Consider the following 20,760-nt stretch of genomic DNA (forward strand, 5'->3'; position numbering starts at 1 on the left):
TGGGTCACTTGCATTAGATTGCAATGTAATAATGACTCAGGTTATTTGAAACTTCACCTATCAGAGGAATTTAAATGTTAGTTTTAAAATATAGGAAAACATCATAATTCAGTTACACTGAAAATATTATTCCTTCATGTTAGTCTGTTTTTAAAACCATTGACCAAAATAGAGCACATATGTCATTGTAGCTGACAGTAATGAAAACTAAGGATACGGGATTACATGCCAAGTACCTATTATGTGTCAATGACTTCACATACAGAGTCTTCTTTAATCCTTGTAAAAGCCCTACAGAGTTGGGCTTATTATCCCCTTTTACATACAGATAAGAAAACAGGGGTTTATGCAAGTTAATATAAGTAAAATAATAAAATGCAAAACTGCGTATTCAGTATGTTAATAATTTAGACACTCATGCACACGTGTGTGCGTGTGTATGTGTGTGTGATGCACAGAAAAAGGATTGGTAGCAAAGTTCTCAAAAAGGAGACTGTGGGCCGGGCATGGTGGCTCACACCTGTAATTCTAGCACTTTGGGAGGCCAAGGTGGTAGACTGCTTGAGTCCAGGAATTTGAATACAGCCTGGGCAAAACATCAAAACTCAGTCTCTACAAACAATACAAAAATTAGCCAGGCATGGTGGTGTGCACCTGTAATCTCAGCTATTTGGGAGGCTGAGCTGGGAGGATCTCCTGAGCCTGGTGAGGTTTAGGCTGCAGTGAGTCAAGTTTGCGCCACTGCACTCCAGTCTGGGTGAGAGAATAAGACCCTGTCTCAAAAAATAAAAATAAAAATAAAATAAAATAAAATAAATAATAAATTACTGTAAGTGGAAGATTTCGATATCAAGATCTGTCTAAATCTAAAACCAATTTCTTTTTTTCTAAGATATGGTTTCTAGATAATGCAATATATCCTTCTAAGTACAGAACCATGTGCAAATTGTTAATATAATATTGGTTTGCTTCACTGGAAGAGCTACTACGATACAGCTGTGTTTGCTAGTTGACATTCAGTAGGCGGGACAATGAGTGAAGTGGGCCTCAGTGCAGACTACAGGGAGTGGTGGAGATGGTTAAGAGCTGGAAAGCACTTGCCTCCCTAGTCCTAAGGCAGAATCCTTCATGCAGTCTCAGCCTATTTCAGCACCTGGAATTATGGGCTCAATATTGCTGCCCTTCTGATTTTTCAAGGGAAGCAAGAAATTAAGATCTTAATAGTAAAAAATATTATTTCTCCATTTTTGAAAACCAGTTCAAATTATTTTAAAATGCTGTGTAAGCCAAATAAATCATGTTGGTTGGTCACATATGATTGGCTCTTTTCTGTCCTTTGTGGATAATATGAAAAAAATGCCTTACTCTAAATCACTGTAAAATCTAATTCATTATAAGAAAGATTATTAAGATTAGCAGTCAAGCCTGTATTAATTTAGCACAGCATATTTTCTTGTGAGCATAAAGACACCTAAATGGCTGTTCAAAATTGCTGCCCCAAGCTGTATCACTGGATCATTTCATTTCTCCTTCCTTTCCCTGTTTCTTATCTCTCTGGTTTTTTTTTTCTCTTCCTTTAAGAACCAATAACTAATGCCGTGCAGAGTCATTTAATTCATTTTTGTGCCTTGATTTTGCTCCTAGGCTCTCTCCTACAAAGCCTAACAAGGTATACTTTTAAATAAAGAGAGTACTCTCCCTAAGAGGTATTCTGGTGTCAAGGACAAAATTACCTATCTTTCTCCATCTATAAGATTTAAAAATTACACTTCATTCAGGGTAATTTTTTAGATTTTTAAAAATATAGTATACTATCTCATATTTAATCCATATAGCATGCATGTTCATCTTTCAGCTTCAAAAGCAGGAACCATGATTCTTAGGACCACTGGAAGGAAACTAATACTTCTTTTCTCCTATTAAAATGTTTAAAAATTATATTTTACTTTGGAATAATTTTAATAGAAAAGCTGCAGCAATATTAGAGTTCATATATACTCTTTGACTGGCTTCTCTTAATGCTAACATCTCACCTGACCATGGCATATTTATCAAAACTAAGAAAGCAACATTATTACAATATATTAACTAAATGAGACCAGCCTGACCAACATGGTGAAACCCTGTCTCTACTAAAAACACAAAAATTAGCCAGGCATGGTGGTACGTGCCTATAATCCCAGCTACTTGGCAGAGGCAGGAGAATCGCTTGAACCTAGGAGGGGGAGGTTGCAGTGAGCCAAGATCACGCCATTGCACTCCAGCCTGGGTGATAGAGTGAAACTCTGTCTCAAAGCAACAACAACAAAAACAGACTTTAAATTGGATTATACCTATTTTTTTCCACTCATATCTTTGATCTGTTCCAGAATTCAATCCAGGATACCACATTGCTTTTAGAGAGTTATTTTTAAGGAAGTAGCTGACTCAGGAAAGCTACATCAGCATATGATTTTTAAAATGAAGTTAATCATTATTTCTGCCTTATGACGGAAATGATTTTCACCATCACTCATGTGTAGCATTGACAATATTACGGTGTGTGGCTACTCTGAGGTAATGACCCCTCCCTTCTCTCAGGTGCAATGATTCTGGGCAGGCAACAACAGCACCCTTCCTCTGAGCAAAGTATTTAGTTAAGCCACACATCAGCCCTCAAGTAGTTACAGGCTTTCTGGTAAAGAATTTTGAATTATGTATCATAGCTTAGAAGATGAATATTGTATGAGCTCTAATTCTCACATAAGTCATCATAATTTGATATTCTTTTTAAAAACATATTTCAAGAGCAGATCTTATGTTTTCTGACTACTGGATATAAAATTTGACATATTGCCTAAAATATATATATTATTAAGGCAATATATCATGTTAAAGCCTTTATGTTATGCATTATGTGCCTGGTGTCAAATTAGCCAGAATTCAAAGTAAAACAAAACAAAACTTTCTTCTAAAAACCTGGAAAACAAAACAAAACAAAACAAAACAAAGCCAGTTCTGTAGTTAGAAACATTTGTAAAACATTTGGTTAAAATATGAACCTACTTAAAGATCTATTATATTAATGTAAACCATATACCTAAAAAAGTAAATATAGTTTGCTGTGTTTTCCAAACATAAATTGACCAGAGAACTGTTTTTCTACAATCATACCTATTAACTTCTCACAGAAATAAAACTTGAGAAATGTTGTATAACATATTTGCTTATTGACTCCAAATTGAACAGAAATTTAGAATTGTGTTAGTTCAAACTTCTACTACTATAGGATTCTTTCACAGGAGTTTAATCAGCTTGTGCTTTTAAAGGCATGTAGACACATGCCCTTCCACAGCTAAAAAGTTCTCATTAGAAGAAAGAAAGCATATTTTTTATTATGTGCCTAAATTAACCTTCTTTTAACATTCTTCAGTTATTCCCAATTCACTGCTCTAAGGAAACGTAGAATCTTCCACATAATGGCAACTCAAGACTTTATTTGCAGTCAATACTTTGAGAATTTATAATAATTTTTTCCTGGGCTGATAGAAAACCTCTAGTGCTACTGAATGTGGCTTTAGTCACACGTTTGCTTTTTTGGAAGATTTTTTTTTAAGAGGGTGGAATGATGAAGTAAGGACGCCCTAAGCATGAGAATGTAGGCAGGTATAGCAGGTTTGACAGCTGTCTCACTCATTCTGAGTTGAGCAAAGGAAATTCCTGCCCTGCCCACGTCTGATAGAATCACAGATTTGGGGAGACAATTCAGAGGTCTTTTTGTCTTTGAAAAAAGTCCCCTGCTATTCACTCAGGGGAAACCCACAGCAAAATGCTGATACTGTGTCTCAGTAGAATAATCATCTGCCTTGGGGAATCCTAGAGGGAGATTCAAAACTATGATGACATAGCATTTTAAGAACATATTTCACTAAAAAGAAAGAATTTCCTTACTTGTCATGCACTCTGAATACTTTCTGAATATCTTTCTGAGACTGAAATATCTATTTTTATTTTTCACTTTGATATGTTTCAAAGATTCCTTTGAAAATAAAAATCTCAGTGCCAATCTCACTTTAGAATCATTTTTCTCTACAATATGATGAAATCATAAGTTAGAAAAAACAACAATGAGTATATAGATATGTGTGTCATATAAGCAGATGTGGATGAAAGTACTATTTATTTAGAATCTACATAACTTCGGCAACATCTACAAATTCCTAAGAGAGAAAATCTGAAGTTACAATCATGGAATATGTTTCTAGAGATACTGTAAAGTTAACCACTGGATTGCGTGACTCTGGGGAAGGGGTAGGGAGACATAAGAACAGGAAGATCTAGAGACCAAAACAGTGGGAAGCCCATATCATCCATCCATAATCACTCCCTCGATAAGGCAAAACAGACAGGAATAACTCCCTCTACCTGCCACACTCCAACCCACTCAGGTTTTCTGTTTTCTTTCCTAACTTCTTCCAGATTTTACTTGGTATTTATTGTAACTGCTTCATTTTATAAAAATTTGAGTTGGGTGCAAACAAGGAGAAGCCACATGTCATAATCTGCCCCATGCCCACACCTGTGTAGAAAGAGGAACTGTCAGTCTCTGGAAGCTAGGCATAATTGAAGAACCAATAGGTCACGTCTTAGCTGGCTACTCAGCTCACCTTTGCCAGCCTTTCCTGGGCCCTCCAGGACTCCTTGTCCAATTTTATTCTTAATTTGGTTGTTCTAAACCCTTCTGTTCCTAAAATCTTATACCTTATATCCACGCACTTACCCCGAGAAGCTGACTGAACATTTTAACAACAAAAACAAAACAAAAAACAAAACAAAACAAAAAAACCTCACAAAGACTATTACTGATAGTTTCTGTCTGTATCCCTTTTTCCTATCTCCACACACCTATATCGATAGTCATTCTTTTCTCTCCAAAGGACACATATATCCCTCTTTTATGGGAATATTCCTCTGGTGGTCCCATAGAACCTTTGGCCATTATTTGTCTTCCACTCCCTCCATGACCTCGTGTCCTTAAAATGTTATTATTTCTCCACTGAAGCTTTCTTCTAAAGTTTGCTCTATCCTAAAGTGAAAGAAAATTTTCCCTCAACATTGCTTCTCTCTCTAAACCACTATCCTGTCTCTCTCTGCCATTTTAAAAGTGTACCCTCATCATTCTGTTCTCATTGTTTTCAACATCTTCTGCTTGCTGCCCTTCCCACTGCAATCTGGCTTGCATTGTCAACATTTCACGAAATCTGCTGTCTCCAAAACGACAATGCCAGCTAATGGTCAAATCCAATAGACTCTACTTTTACCCACATTTCAGAGCAATTGACTGATGAGAACATTTATTTCATGAAAAGCCATCTCTTTTTTGTTGTCCAAAAAACTGCTGTCAAATATTTCCCCTTTCCAGATTTTACTACGAGCTCTGGCCTTACGGACTTTAATTTGGGGATTCCCTATGACTGATTTTATTTGTACATTCACAACATATCCTTGGAAAGTGACCTCATGTCCTCCTCTGCAGTAGTTAGCAATGTTCATCTGCAAGGAAAAAGACCTAACAAAGTGCAGGAGCTTGGCTAAGTAGGGGTTTGCTTCTTCTCATGCAACAAGACTAAGTCAGATTGGCAGTTACTGGCGTTCCTCAGAGATCTGAGGTGTCAAAGCGAATTTCTCTCCTTTAGCCAAGATGACTGTTGCATCTTGGCCACCACTTCCACAGTCCAGGCAAAAAGATGTATAAATAAGCCAAAGTGGAAAAGAGGACACAGCCTTAAATATGACAGCAAAGACTTTCTAAAAAGTCCCCATTAGAGTTCTATTTATGTTTCATTGACCATAATTGTGTTGCTGGCCACATCTAGATGCAAGGGAGTTTAGGAAAGTGACATCATTTCCACAAAATGATGTGGAAATGTATATGGATTGAATCAACCTAGAGTATATTGAGTAACTTCATCATCCTTAAGAATACAATAGAAATAATACTGGCTGTGTAAAACATGACTTGATCCCTTATGTGAAAAAACTTAGCACTTTGTCTATCGCCCAGGCTGGGATGCAGTGGTGTGATCTCGGCTCACTGCAACCTCTGTCTCTTCGGTTCAAGCGAATCTCCTGCCTCAGCCTCCTGAATAGCTGGTATTACAGGCACCCCCCACCATGCCTGGCTATTTTTTGTATTTTTAGTAGAGATGGGGTTTCACCATGTTGGAAATCTCTTAGCACTTTGGGTATATTGCTTTTAGAACATGTATCATGTTGCTGCAGTTTTTGTTTCTTTGTCTATCATCATGGCCCTTATTCTCAACCTCCCAATCAGATTATAATCTCCTTGATTGCAAACAAATCGGTAGATTTGTGACTTACCAGTGCCTAGTACATTAAAAAGTATATCTCTAATTTGACAAATATCTAAATTCTAATTATAGTCATTGGTCTTAATTACTATCTTGATTATTCTGATGTAGATAATATTTTAACTTGAAACTGAAGCAAAGCATAAATCATTTGATACTATACTACTGGCCCTTCTTAACTCTCAATTTATTGTTGGTGTAATATTTCAGCAAGCTCAGGTTTATGTCTTTTTTTAATGTTCATTTTGTGTTTAACTTCCCATTTCTCATCACAGCTGCTTTCGCCTTTTTGATCTACTTACTATTTGCAGCCTACAGCAATTGTACAATAAATCAGGCACCTACTTTCTATGATATAAGAACTATACTATCTACTGTTTCTTGGGGCCTGTTTGATGGGAATATGTGTTCCTGAATGTTTTTGTTACACTTAGATGTTTGGAGACTCTTTATGGAGGGAAATAGAAATGAATGAGGGTTTCTAGAAAGAGGAAGAGGAAGTAGGGAAAAGAAAATACTTTTTGACCAGAAATTTGCAAAGCTAACAGTCTTTTCAATTATATTTTCCATTTCACTTATATTTTTACATTCAGCCTACCAAATGTGTTCCTTTCCAGCATTGTCATGATGATGATGTCAAATGTCATGTAATGACTTCTGGTATTTTAACTCATGTTTCACTGTTTTAGTGTCAATATGGTTTGAAAGTGAACTGTCAGGTCCTCCTCTTTTTATGTTTCCAATTCTCTGTTTAGGTTTATGTCAATTTAATGTCTTATTTAGGAATAGTCTTTGCTTTTTTTAATATTAGTTGGAATATTGTTGAAATAAGTGATCATTGAATTACTCATTTAAAAATATTGGTAAAGCTTGAAACATTCTTGTTTTTAAATAAGTAGAAGAACTATTATAGTGTCAAAAAGTTTTATGAGGAGTATGTTAAGAAATCATTTTTTGACCATTTTAAGCCATATATACTACCACAGCAATATAGAATTTGCTACGTGAAACTGTTCATATAGGTTTCTAGCGTTGAAGTAAAATTAAAATAAAGACCAGGCCTGAAAAATTTCTGAACAAACAAAACTAACTAGGCCTTAAACAATAGCCTTAATCTTGCTTAAATGCAAACATAAGCAAAACTTGAGTCATTTCTAGTAAACACTTGTGTTAGACAAACAAACAAAACAAAACAAAACAAAACAAAACAAAAACAAAACTTAATCTTAGCCAGTCATAAGTACTCAACTAACATATGGTTATGTGACTAGGGGCATTTTTATAACTGCAACCAGTCAAATAATTTCTTTATTTCACTTTTATATTCACCCTATGAATACTTGTTTCTAATGCTTCATCATTAGAGCAGGAAATCTGTTTCAGTTTGGTGATTCCCAATTCATGATTGCTGTTTGCTCAAACTATAAAATTTTATTGTGCCTCAGATTTTTTTTTTGCATTAGACTATTGTATTAAATACATAAGAATTTCACTTTTTTGGAATGGTATGCACACATAATCAGTGCAACGGCGTTATCTCAGCTCACTGCAACCTCTGCCTCTCAAGTAGCTGTGATTACAGGTGTTGGCCACCAGGCCCGGCCAATTTTTGTGTTTTTAGTAGAGGTAGGGTTTTGCTATTTTGGCCAGACTGGTCTCAAACTCCTGACTTCAGGTGATCCACTCGCCTCGGCCTCCCAAAGTGCTAGGATTAGAGATATGAGCCACCATGCCCAGCCCCAGTGTAAGGCATTCAGATAAGCCATTTAAATAGTCTAAATTAACTTTTTCAAATTTTATTGAACTAGGGTTTTGCCTTCTAAAACTGTGAAATTTAAGGTATTTTTTGACTGGGAAAAATTGAGATTATTATGTACTTATGACAATATAAAATAGAACCAAATATAATATCTTCAAATCATCATAAGTTGTGCATGTAACAGCCATAATGCTATTAGTTGTACTTAACAAGGCTCTCTAGGAGTTTAGCTAAGGAGGCTGCAATAGTTAGCTGTGTGTGTCAACTTGGCTAGGTGATAGTACCTAAATATTTAATATCTAATATCAATCAAACACAAATCCAGGTGTTGCTATGAAGGTATTTTGCAGATTTGGTTAACATCAACAATCTGTTGACTTTAAGTAGATTATCCTTGATAATGTGGGTGGGTTATATTCAATAAGCTGAAAGGTTTTAAAAGCAAAAACTGAGGTTTTTCATAGAAGCAATTCTGCCTAGAGACTACGACATCAACTCCTGCCTGAGAACTTCTAGCCACCTGGCTTGCCCTATGGATTTCATATTTGCCAGCCCCTATAATTGTGTAAGCCAATTCCTTGAAATAGATGTCTCTGTATGTCTCTCTCCCTCTCTATCCATATCCATATCCATATATATATGGACATACATACATATATAGATAGGGAAAATAATGGCTGATATAGAAGCCAAGTTCAGCTTCTCTGCAAAGCCCTGGCTGATATAAAGGATAAATATAAAATAATACAGAATTCTCTTTGTGAACAAGAAGTGTTGAATTTGCTTATGACCTGACGATGTCCCCATGAGTAAGACAGGAGCTCCTTTCCCAAATGTTCACATGGTGATCTTCTCGTCATTCAATTCTTTTTTTTGGATGGAGTTTTGCTCTTGTTGCCCAAGCTGGAGTCCAATGGCATGATCTTGGCTCACTGCAACCTCTGCCTCCTGGGTTCGAGTGATTCTCCTGCCTCAGCCTCCTGAGTAGCTGGGATTACAGGTCACGGCTCACTTTTTGTATTTTGTATTTTTTATTTTTTAGTAGAAATGGGGTTTCACCATGTTAGCCAGGGTGGTCTCGAACTCCTGACCTCAGGTGATCCGCCCACCCAAAGTGCTGGGATTACAGGTGCGAGCCACTGCGCCAGGGCACTGAATTCTTTGCTCAAATACCACCTCCTTACCAAGGTCCTTTCAAATTATTTTCCATAAATATGCCCTATATACCAATTGTTCTCTATCCCATTACTTTGTTATATTTTCTTTATAAGACTTATCTGAAATGTAATCAAAAGGGAAAGAAAAACAACACTGCAGCTTGTATTTAATCTCCTTCTCTCCTTTTGGCCTCACCACAGTGCCTGGAAAATAGATACAATTAGCCTTCAGTATCTGTGGTTCCACATTTACAGATTTAACTAACTGTAAATTGCAAATGATAAAAAATAATAATAACAAAACAAAAAATAATAAAAGTACATATACAACCAAACTCCTGCTGAAATTTTAAAAATAGCAGTTACATTGTATTAGATATTATAAGTACTCTAGATATTATTTGAAGTATACAACAGGATGTGTGTAGGTTATATGCAAATACTATACCATTTATATATAAGGAACTTATATATTTATATTAAATATTATTTAATACTTATATAATACATAATATATAAATATTTATATAATATATATTTATACATTATATATTTTTATTTTTATATTTGTATGTGAATACATTTATATATAAGGAACTATATATAAGGAACTACACCATTTTATATAAAGAACTTAAGCATTGGTGGATTTTGGTATCCTCCAGGGTCTTAGAATCAATTCCCCGTGGATACTGAGGGATGACTCTATTACCTTTTCCAGACCCCCTTTCAGCTAAACATGTCCATGTGACCCAATTCTGTCCAGTAAGTGGGAGGGTGCTGAGGGCTCCTGAGAAGATGTTTAACTTCCTGCCAAAAGTAAACACAAGCAAAGAGCTCCCTTGATCTCAGATGAGATGTCTAGAGGTGTAGCATTCATCTTAACACCTGAAAATAAAAAGCATAAAATCTAAAAGGTATTATACTAAGGACAGATGTGGAAAGAGACAAAACAACATCAAGGCTGAGCTCTGAGATCACTGTTTGATTGCCTGAAGATACCTGAAGCTGCATTTCTTTAGATTCTTTATTCTGAAACCATCCTTATGGTTTAAGCCACTGTTGTTTTGGTATTCTGTTATTTGTGGCTAAAAACAATTCTCAAAGAAATGTAAAATGATCTTGTTTATTCACTTGTGTACATGGTTCTTTTTTATATTCTGTCCTTTAAACCGTCAGCTGCATGAGAGTAGAGATCTTGTTTTTTTCATTTGGTATTCTCTGCTTTGTAGCAGCACATGGTACATAGAAACATTCAAATTAATGTACATAAATGAACCTGGTTCTGCTTTATATATCCTTAGCACATTTGGAAGGCAATGGGGATGATGGGAAGAGGATATTAGAAGAACCCATACACTGAGTATGCTGGGAACTCTTGTAGGCTATTGAAGGGGAAAGATTAAGCCTATTTATTCTAGTAAATAGCTTCTGTAAAATTTCATCAGGAAGCAAATTGTTATTTCAGACATTTCATTGTAAATACCTGATGAAAGCCTGAGTTTTGACGCAGAAGCCACTATCTATAGAATTAGAGATATTAGAAAACATTGTTAGATTTTGGGGTGGGGGATACTTAAGCATATTGATTTTAATGATTTCATATTTGAATGTATTTTGGGATATTCTTTTATTCAGACTAACACCATCCAATAGAAATATAATATGAGCCACCTATGTAATTTTACATTTTTTAGTGACCATATTTAAAAAGTTAAAAAAAATTAATGCTTATTTAGACCAATATATCCAGAATAGCTTTTCATCATGTTACATTTGTCAACATGTGATTAATATAAAATTATTATTGAGATATATAACATTTTTTCTTCTCAGTAAGTCAGTGTATATTTTATACATATAGTCCATCTCAATTTAGAATAGGCCCATTTCAAGTGTTCAATAGCCACATGTGGCTAGTGGCTTCCATGCTGAACAGTACAGATTTAGATTAAATTGTCCTTCAAAAACGCACCCCTGCTCGGTGCGTGGTGGCTCACTCCTGTAATCCCAACACTTTGGGAGGTCAAGGTGGGCAGATTGCTTGAGCCCGGGAGATCAAGACCAGTTTGGACAACATGGCAAAACCGTGTCTCTACAAAAAATACAGAAGTTAGCTGAGCCTGATGGTACACGCCTGCAGTCCCAGCTACTGCGGAGGCTGAGACTGAAGAATGACTTAAGCCCGGGAGGCAGAGGCTGCAGTGAGCTATAATCATGCCCCTGCACTTCAGCCTGGGTGACAGAGCGTGACCTTTAAAAGAGAGAGAGAGAGGTTAGATCCCATTGGTCAATTTTGGCTTTTGTTGCCATTGCTTTTGGTGTTTTAGACATGAAGTCCTTGCCAATGCCTATGTCCTGAATGGTATTACCTAGGTTTTCTTCTAGGGTTTTTATGGTTTTAGGTCTAACATTTAAGTCTCTAATCTATCTTGAATTAATTTTCATATAAGGAGGAAGGAAAGGATCCAGTTTCAGCTTTCTACTTATGGCTAGCCAATTTTCCCAGCACCATTTATTAAATAGGGAATCCTTTCCTCATTTCTTGTTTTTGTCAGGTTTGTCAAAGATCAGATGGCTGTAGATGTGTGGTATTATTTCTGAGGCCTCTGTTCTGTTCCATTGGTCTATATCTCTGTTTTGGTACCAGTACCATGCTGTTTTGGTTACTGTAGCCTTGTAGTATAGTTTGAGCTCTGCACAGCAAAAGAAACTACCATCAGAGTGAACAGGCAACCTACAGAATGGGAGAAAATTTTTGCAATCTACTCATCTGACAAAGGGCTAATATGCAGAACCTACAAAGAACTCAAACAAATTTACAAGAAAAAAACAAACAACCCCATCAAAAAGTGGGCAAAGGATATGAACAGACATTTTTCAAAAGAAGACATTCATACAGCCAACAGACACAGGAAAAAATGCTCATCATCACTGGCCATCAGAGAAATGCAAATCAAAACCACAATGAGATACCATCTCACACCAGTTAGAATGGCAATCATTGAAAAGTCAGGAGACAATGGGTGCTGGAGAGGATGTGGAGAAATAGGAACACTTTTACACTGTTGGTGGGATTGTGAACTAGTTCAACCATTTTGGAAAACAGTATGGAGATTCTTCAGGGATCTAGAACTAGAAATACCATATGACCCAGCCATCCCATTACTGGGTATATACCCAAAGGATTATAAATCATGCTGCTATAAAGACACATGCACACGTATGTTTATTGCAGCACTATTCACAATAGCAAAGTCTTGGAATCAACACAAATATCCATCAGTGACACACTGGATTAAGAAAATATGGCACATATACACCATGGAATACTATGCAGCCATAAAAAAGGATGAGTTTGTGTCCTTTGTAGGGACATGGATGCAGCTGGAAACCATCATTCTCAGCAAACTATCACAGGAACAGAAAACCAAACACCGCATGTTCTCACTCACAGGAGGGAACTGAACAATGAGATCACTTGGACATGGGAAGGGGAACATCACACACCAGGGCCTATTGTGGGGAGGGGGGAGGGATAGCATTGGGAGTTATACCTGATGTAAATGACGAGTTGATGGGTGCTGATGAGTTGATGGGTGCAGCACACCAACATGGCACATGTATACATATATAATAAACCTGCACGTTGAGCACATGTACCCTAGAACTTAAAGTATAATAAAAAATAAAAATAAAAAAAGAGAGAGAGAAAGAGTAAAAACAAATAAACAAAAATCCCCAACACGTTTTATTTTATTAGGACCTCTTGACACTTCCATGGTTAATTGGTTAAACAAACATTTTAATGCAGTAGGCCCTGTGTTGAGTACTGATAGTGCATACATAGATAAGCCATCCTTACTTTCTTTTTTAAAGGAGTTGACAGTATTGGTAGATGCATTTATACAAAAAAAGGTCATTATAAAAATCACATAAAATATTGTAAATGAAAGCTTCCTAGGGTTTTATGGGGCACTCAAGACTCATGCTCCCTCCAGCCTAGTTAGGAGGGAGGTGGTTAGGGCAGACCTCCTAGAAGATAAGTCTACACTTAGCCTTAGAAAATGAGGAGTGCTTATCTTAGTGAAGGAAGGGGAGAAAGGAGAGTCCAGGAAGGGGAATATCACTGAGATCAAAACAAGCAGATTCTCAATGTCTGATTACCATTGATGTCTTGGAAGAATGAAGAGTTAAATATTTATTCCATAAAATGTTTCCCCTCTTCATAACTGCACTATACAGAAAAGTTCTACTACTGTCTCACTGAAGGTTTCCATTCCTACTCCCTTCACTTCTAACCCTGTAGCCCTGCTGTATGTAAAATGTGGTCCTAGCCATCCTTATTTTAACTTTTCTTAGTTAACTCTTCTTACTCTCATCATTTTTAATTGTCTCTGTGAAGATAACTTTTTTCTTCAACTCTGACTTTTTGCCTATAGTATCATTCATTAGAAAAATATAACTAAAAGCAAAAATCTCCCAACCCAGAAACCTTTCCATCAGGGTAGAAGAGGAAAAAAAAAAAATTATTAGTAAGTATTAAACCAGAACATGATGTGCATGACAGGCAATCTGATAAGCAGTTGCAAAGACCAAACAAAACAAAACAAAACAAAATTCACCTTTTTTATACAGGAGAGTAGATCTAATTCATTACATACATGTTTTTAAGATAAACAATAACTAGCCCTCAAATAAAAGGACTTGACAGCGCCATTTGTCACACATAAATCATCCTAAATTTGCCTGGTGATTGAGATGTCCCTCTGTATTAGCAAATTCACTTTATTCTCATCTCTTTATGACAGAAGGCAGTTTTGCAAGTTAGGCTCCTACCTTTCTATAGAAACTGGGAGATAGTGGTGTTATCACCCTTGGTGTTTGCATTTAAAAGAGATGGCTCCCAAGTACTTGAGAAGGACAAGCTTAGGTCCTAAAACTGACAAAAGGCCTATTTAGTTTTAGAAAAGGCTTATATACATTTTAAAGTGATAAGAAAGTACTTACAATGGTAAGTTTTCTAAGAAAGATGCTCTAAAAAAAAATAAAGGAGGAAAATCTCTTCCACATTTTCAACAGAGATAATTAGGCCTCTTATTTTTAATTTATATTTGTTCTTACACATGCTTTTTCCATAGTGTCACTCCTTGAGTGTGTCTCCATCACATCAAATGAGATACCTGAAAATTCAAGTTTACCATTTCATCTCCAATCCAGATTCCCCACTTTTGATTTCTTTATTTCTGTTCATATTTTTTCTTTATTTCCAACTACTCAAGCTTGAAATTTCAGAGTCATTTTTGAAACAGCCTTCTTTCACTCTCCATGTTCAAGCCACACTAAATTATCAATTGTTCCCTTGAACTTCTTTTTCTTTCTTTCAATTTATTACCAGAGCCTTACTTCTTGCCTAGAGTACATAACTGTGTACCAACTTGGTATTTTATTTACATTTCCTTCTGTCAATCTAAAATAATCAAAAACATCAGAATCTGGTTTAAAGACAGTTTATTCAAGCACAAAGGTTAAGGACAACCTGCCCGGGAAGCACAGATGCCAAAGAACACAAGTTAGTGTTGCAAGTGTAGAAATTTAGGATCATTTATACAGACAAAGTTAAGGAAGTTAAACAGAATTTCAATATCTTTCTATGTAAGGCTTAGTGCATAGTTACAACGATTTGATTAGTTAAGGTGGTCTTTTTCTTTCAGGAAAGGTGTATTTGACATTCCACACTGAAGATGTAACTCTCATGGGGTCCCTGTTGGGGCTCCATCTGCTCTGAGTTAGTTACAGGACAATAAAGGAGGCTGTTAATCTATAACAAAGATCAGTGGTTGAAATGGAGGAGTTCTGGTCTCTTATCTTTCCTAGTCATTTACAGAACAAGAACAATAAAGGAGTTAAGCTATAATCTAAGAAACGGAATTGCTACATGACTTAGATCACAGTCACATCTCTCTCAAGGCTTAAAGTGTTTTTTGGGGTTCTAACAGCTTATAAATTTTATTTATTTTCACACTGCCCATTTTATTTTAATCTCTACACTTCTAATCCCCTAACTGATCTTTACATATAACCACCCTTGTTCAAAATTGATCATTGGTTTTTAAGAACTGTAAGAAAAACTTGTTCCACATTTTGACACCATCCTAAGCTAACTTTATCTTTCTGTATAGTTCACACCAGCATAATTGTTCAGCTCAAACCCAACTCTTCTTTACTGATTTTCAAACACGTCACGCTTATGCTTGAACTCCAGGTTTGCATTCATACACTTTTTGTGTCCTAATTTTCTTTCCCCCTTACCTGTCTAAATACTCCCTTTGTCTATTTAGCACTGCCATTATAACATTGATTCTATTTTATTCTAATTAATGTCTATATTTTTATCTCTCTAATCATGGTTCATACAATGTCATGCCTGACACATCATTATTCATTGTCTCTGATCCTTCTGGATTCTACAAAGGCCAGAAGAAGAGATGCTTTCCCCTATCTTTACTCATTTTATAACCTTTAGCATAAGACTAGAAAAATAAGTATTCTGCATTTTAGTGTGTTTTGTTTCCATATCAAATGAATGTATCCCCTTTTAAGTTGTGTATTCAGAAATAATTCACTTCATGAATAGCTAAAGTCCACAAGATTAAATAGTTGTTTTTATGAAATTGCCTCCATTAATTTCTCAATAAATCATTTATAATCTTGTATGCCTATTAAACATGATATTCTCAATCTTAGTATTTACATCAGGCAAAAACACCCTTCATTAAGTCTGCAAATGGTTACTTAGCCTTTGTCAATTGTGAAGTCAAATTCCCTTCCTGAATATGTGCAATTTAATCTAAAATATTGAACTCCTTAAACACTTTGTAAGCCTGTATAAAGAAAGCATTTCTTCTTGTCATAATGTATTAACAATATAAGGGATGCTTCAGTTTCTATAGAAGAAAAATAATGTCTTGAATACTCATATAGCTTAAAAAATAGTAAAATAAATGTTGTGGCTTAAAATAAAGTGGCATATATACACAACAAGAGACATCCTGTTACTCATGTATAAATATTTCTTGAAATAAGTGTTCAATTATTTCATTTTTTTCTTTTAAAGATGGGGCCTTACTATGTTGACATGGCTGGGTTCCACCTTCTGGCCTCAAGCTATCCTCCTGCCTCAGCCTCCTGAGTAGCTGGCACTATAGACATACCTGATCATGCCCAGCTTTCCTTTTGGAATGGGTAAAAATGGGCCAATTTTCAGAATTCAGCTCCTCAATGAAACCTACCCTTTTTCAACCACCCAAACTGATACTATTTTCTTCTTTATTTTAATGCTATATTGATAGTTGGCATTTATCATTCTGTCTTGTAGACATACTAAGTGAATGAATAAATGAGTGAATGATAAAATGAATGGAGGTACTGTGCATTTAAAAACCTGAATTAAATCCATCCTGTTTTAACTCTGATCCTGACAGTTGGAAGTTTTACAGCCAAGTCAGCTTTCAATGCCAAAAGAAACCAAGGTGACTTGAATATTCTAACTTGCCAGTGGGCACAGCTGCTTCTAGCAGCTGTTAACAGAAACTTCAAAAAGGCTCATTTTTACATATTTGTGTGATTTTTTTTTTTTGAAATTGAAAATATACAAAGGGAAGACCCAAATTTTAAAAGGCAAATTGAATACGTGTCAAAGATCAGTCTTGCAGATACGAGAAAGCTAGTGTTTTAGTACATTTTGTGTTGCCATAAGGGAATATTGGAGGCTGGGTAATTTATAAAGAAAAGAAATTTATTTGGCTCACAGCTCTGCAGGCTATACAAGAAGCATTGTGCCACTGTCTGTTTCTGGTGAGGGCTTCAAGGAGCTTCCCCACTCATTGTGGAAGGTGAAGGAGAGCAAGCATCACATGGTGAGAGAGGAAGAAAGCAAGCGAGGAGGAAGGTGCCAGGCTCTTTTTCTAACAACCAGCTCTTAAGAGATCTAATAGAGTGAGAACTCATTCATTGCTGCAAGGATGGCACCAAACTATTCATAAGGGATCCATCCTCATGATCCAAACACCTCCCACTCATCCCACTTCCAATACTGAATACCTAATTTCAACATGAAATTTGGAGGGATAAATATCCAATCTATCTCAGCTAGAGAATTCAGAACTAATCTTGTCAATTTGCATTGCATTTCATTTGGTAATTACATGGAGCAGCTTTGTAGAGAAGGTCATCTCAAGCTTTAATTACAGACATACCACACAAGCAATAAGCCATTAGAAGAACAAGGTGAATTTAGATAGCAGGTGCAACTTCTATGCCACAACTATCCAAAAAGGAGGATGCTTGGTAAGATCACATCCAATTTTTTTTTTTCTCACTAAACTTGTGAGAATATTCTTTGTATTAGGAACTTAAAATCAACTGAATATCACCAACATTATTTCCTAGTGTTAAGTAAGCAGCTTATAAAATGATATTAAATAAGCCATATACAGCATCCACTAATATTTTGGGCACTTATAATAAATATTTCTGAAAGGAAAAATAAGTTACTGAGATATAAAACTTGAGTACGTTTTGCAAAAGCCTTGAAGGAGTTTACTGTCAGTAATAAGCCAAAGCGAAGCACTTCTCTGTGAGCACATGAAAACACCCATTTAGTCTCAGCCACTCAGAGGACTGCTAGATTGTCGGGGCTGCTATGTTGTGATTCATTTGAAAGATAATGCACAGAAAAACTGTGATAGGAAATTGAAGAGTACATGTTGGAAAACTAGAGCAAATTACAATCTCTCTCCAAGTTAAAAAATAACAAAACAAAGCATCACAAATGACTTGAAGTAGTTGGGAAAAATGGCATTACCTATAAGTACTGTGTGAGTACTAAGTTACACTTAGTAGAGTTCAGTTTAATAACGTAACATATTATTTATTGAGCTTGTATTATACATCAAGCACTGTGCCAGTCACTGGGGTAATACAAGTAGCACATCATTGTGTGATGTGTTACTTATAATGATTTCAAATGAGACTATAATGATTTAAAATACTACCTGTTAATTGACTTGTCAAGGAAAGGATTAAGTGGCCAACAAATGCAGAGGAGTAGGTCATTTACTTCAAGAATAAGAGAATAAATGGCATTTGAATTTAAGCTTTATAAAGTAACTAAGGTTTTGAGAGGTAAAAAAATGGAAGTCAATTATTACAGGAGAAGTTAGATTGGATCAAAAGCACAGAGGCATGAAAGTGTGCATTAGGGAAGTCATTCAATGTGATTTTGAATGGTGAGGGCACAGGGGAAAACAAAGGTGCGGTGAATGGGAGGTGAAGATGAAAGGTAGTTTGAAGCCCCATTGCTAATTTAAATGTAGCAATTTTTAGGTGAAGTATGAAGTGTAGGACGTAAATGTAACCGGAATGTCCTTAGGCCCCTTTGACTTGTAGGTATAAAGGAGACCCCCTTAGCATCAAAACCCAAACTTAGATCTCTGGCATCTGGTCTCTGAGTAACTTTCAGATTATTGTTCCCACCTTCTCCTCTAAACACTGTGGAGTCGAGGGACATTTCTCACACTTCTCACAAGTTGTGTCTGTTGACTGTCACATGAGACTCCCCATGAGATGACAAATCTGGTCCCGAGAGTGCTTTGTTTCCTGCTGTTTCTTCACTGGAGCTTAGAATGCTCCCACAGCAACGGGTTGCATAAGCAGGGTGTGTGTGAAGTGTTATAGGAGAATAGAAAATAAGGATGCCTAATGCAGGTTTAGAGGAGGACAAGTGACCAGAAAAATATTCCCAAGGAAAACTGATGCCTGACACATCTTATAAGAAGAAATCGATAGGGTCAAGCAAAAGGAAAGAACATTTCAGACAGAGATCCAGTAATTGAAGTTAAAAAAAAAAAAATCACAATAAAAAGGATAGATTTCACCAGGTGCAGTGGCTCACACTTGTAACTGTAATCCCAGCACTTTGGGAGGCCAAGGTGGGCGGATCACGAGGTCAGGAGTTCCAGACTAGCCTGGCCAACATAGTGAAACTCCCTTTCTACTAAAAATACAAAAATTAGCCAGGCGTGGTGGCAGTTGTCTGTAGTCCCAGATAGTTGGGAGGATGAGGCAGGATAATCACTTGAACCCGGGAGGCGGAGATTGCAGTGAGCCGAGATGGCGCCACTGCACTCCAGTCTCGGAAAAGCAAGACTGTCTCAAAACAAAACAGAAAAAAGGCATAGGTTTTATTTTATAACCGTTGAGGAACCATTGATATTTCTAACTAGACCGTTAAATGTCAGATCTAAGCTTTAGGAAGAAAATTTTGGCAACTTTGGAGAAGATTTACCCTGAGACTAGCCTGGAGACCTGACCAAAGCAAAGAGAGTAAAAAGGTGGAGAAACTAATTTGAGGGTAACTAACAGGCAAAAATGAGAGGGAGTTAATGAAGAGTGAACAAGAGCTTTCTGTCTTGAGTGGGAAATAGTGATATCTTTATGACATGAAATATAGGAGGATTGAAACTTCTGTGGAAGGTCAAAGAACAAAGCAAATGTGCAGAATTATCTTACAGAATACCTTGGTAGACTGAGTACAGGAAAAGGTCATGGAGGAAAAAGAACTATTAGAGAAAAGCAATCCATTAATACCTTAAGATACCATCTTACACCTTTTTTTAGGGATTTTGAATAACTCATTAATATCTTAATGTCCTATTTGATACAAAAAGATTCTACCATATTTTATTTCTACATTAGAATTAAAAATAGAAAAAGTGAGTTTTCTTCACTAGTAATTAACAATGATTTTATTAATAATTTTAGCAGCCTTGGAAAAGATAAGATTCCTTGGAATTTTGCATCTATCTGGATGTAGCACTAAGCCCTCCAAACTCATGCCATAAAACAAAAACAATGTTCTGAGCCAATGGACAACACACTCTTTCTGTTAAGGGTCAGATATTGAATATTTCAGGTTTTGTGGGTCATACAGTCTGTCACAATTATTCAACACGGCTTTTGTGGGCAAAAGCAGCTGCAGACAATACATGGCCACATTTCAATAAAACTTTATTTATAAAAACAAGTGGTGGGCTATATATGGCCCTCAGGAAATAGTTTGCTGATCCTTTCTCTGAGCTAACAAGTTATCTTTCTCTGTTTAATTCATTGCTAGATACAATTTTGGAATAAAAAAAAACAACTCATGTAAGAGTATATAGATGTGCAGGGTTTAAATTATACATAGATTTTTTTAGCTTAAGGTCTTCCAAATAGATTGCTAAAAGAAAAAAAATTTGACACCTTTATTTTCTTTTTTATCTCCTCATGATTCTCAGTTGTATTTTTACTGCCTCATTGAAGCTCTTAGACAGACACATTAAAATGAATCTCAATGAAAAATAGAATCTTCTTCTTTAACAGAAATCACAAGTATGCCAAGAATTTAAGGAGTGACTGCACTTCTGAGAATCCATCAGCTTGTTATTCTTAA

At 36.1% G+C, this 20,760-nt stretch overlaps 1 pseudogene; it reads right to left on the reverse strand.

Moving 5' to 3' along the window:
- Window positions 1–20,760, reverse strand: part of LOC105524942 — a 107,623-nt pseudogene that overhangs the window by 79,777 nt on the left and 7,086 nt on the right.

The sequence above is a fragment of the Colobus angolensis genome, unplaced genomic scaffold (genome assembly GCF_000951035.1).
Source record: "Colobus angolensis palliatus isolate OR3802 unplaced genomic scaffold, Cang.pa_1.0 Scaffold51, whole genome shotgun sequence".
NCBI classification, from domain to species: Eukaryota; Metazoa; Chordata; class Mammalia; order Primates; family Cercopithecidae; genus Colobus; species Colobus angolensis.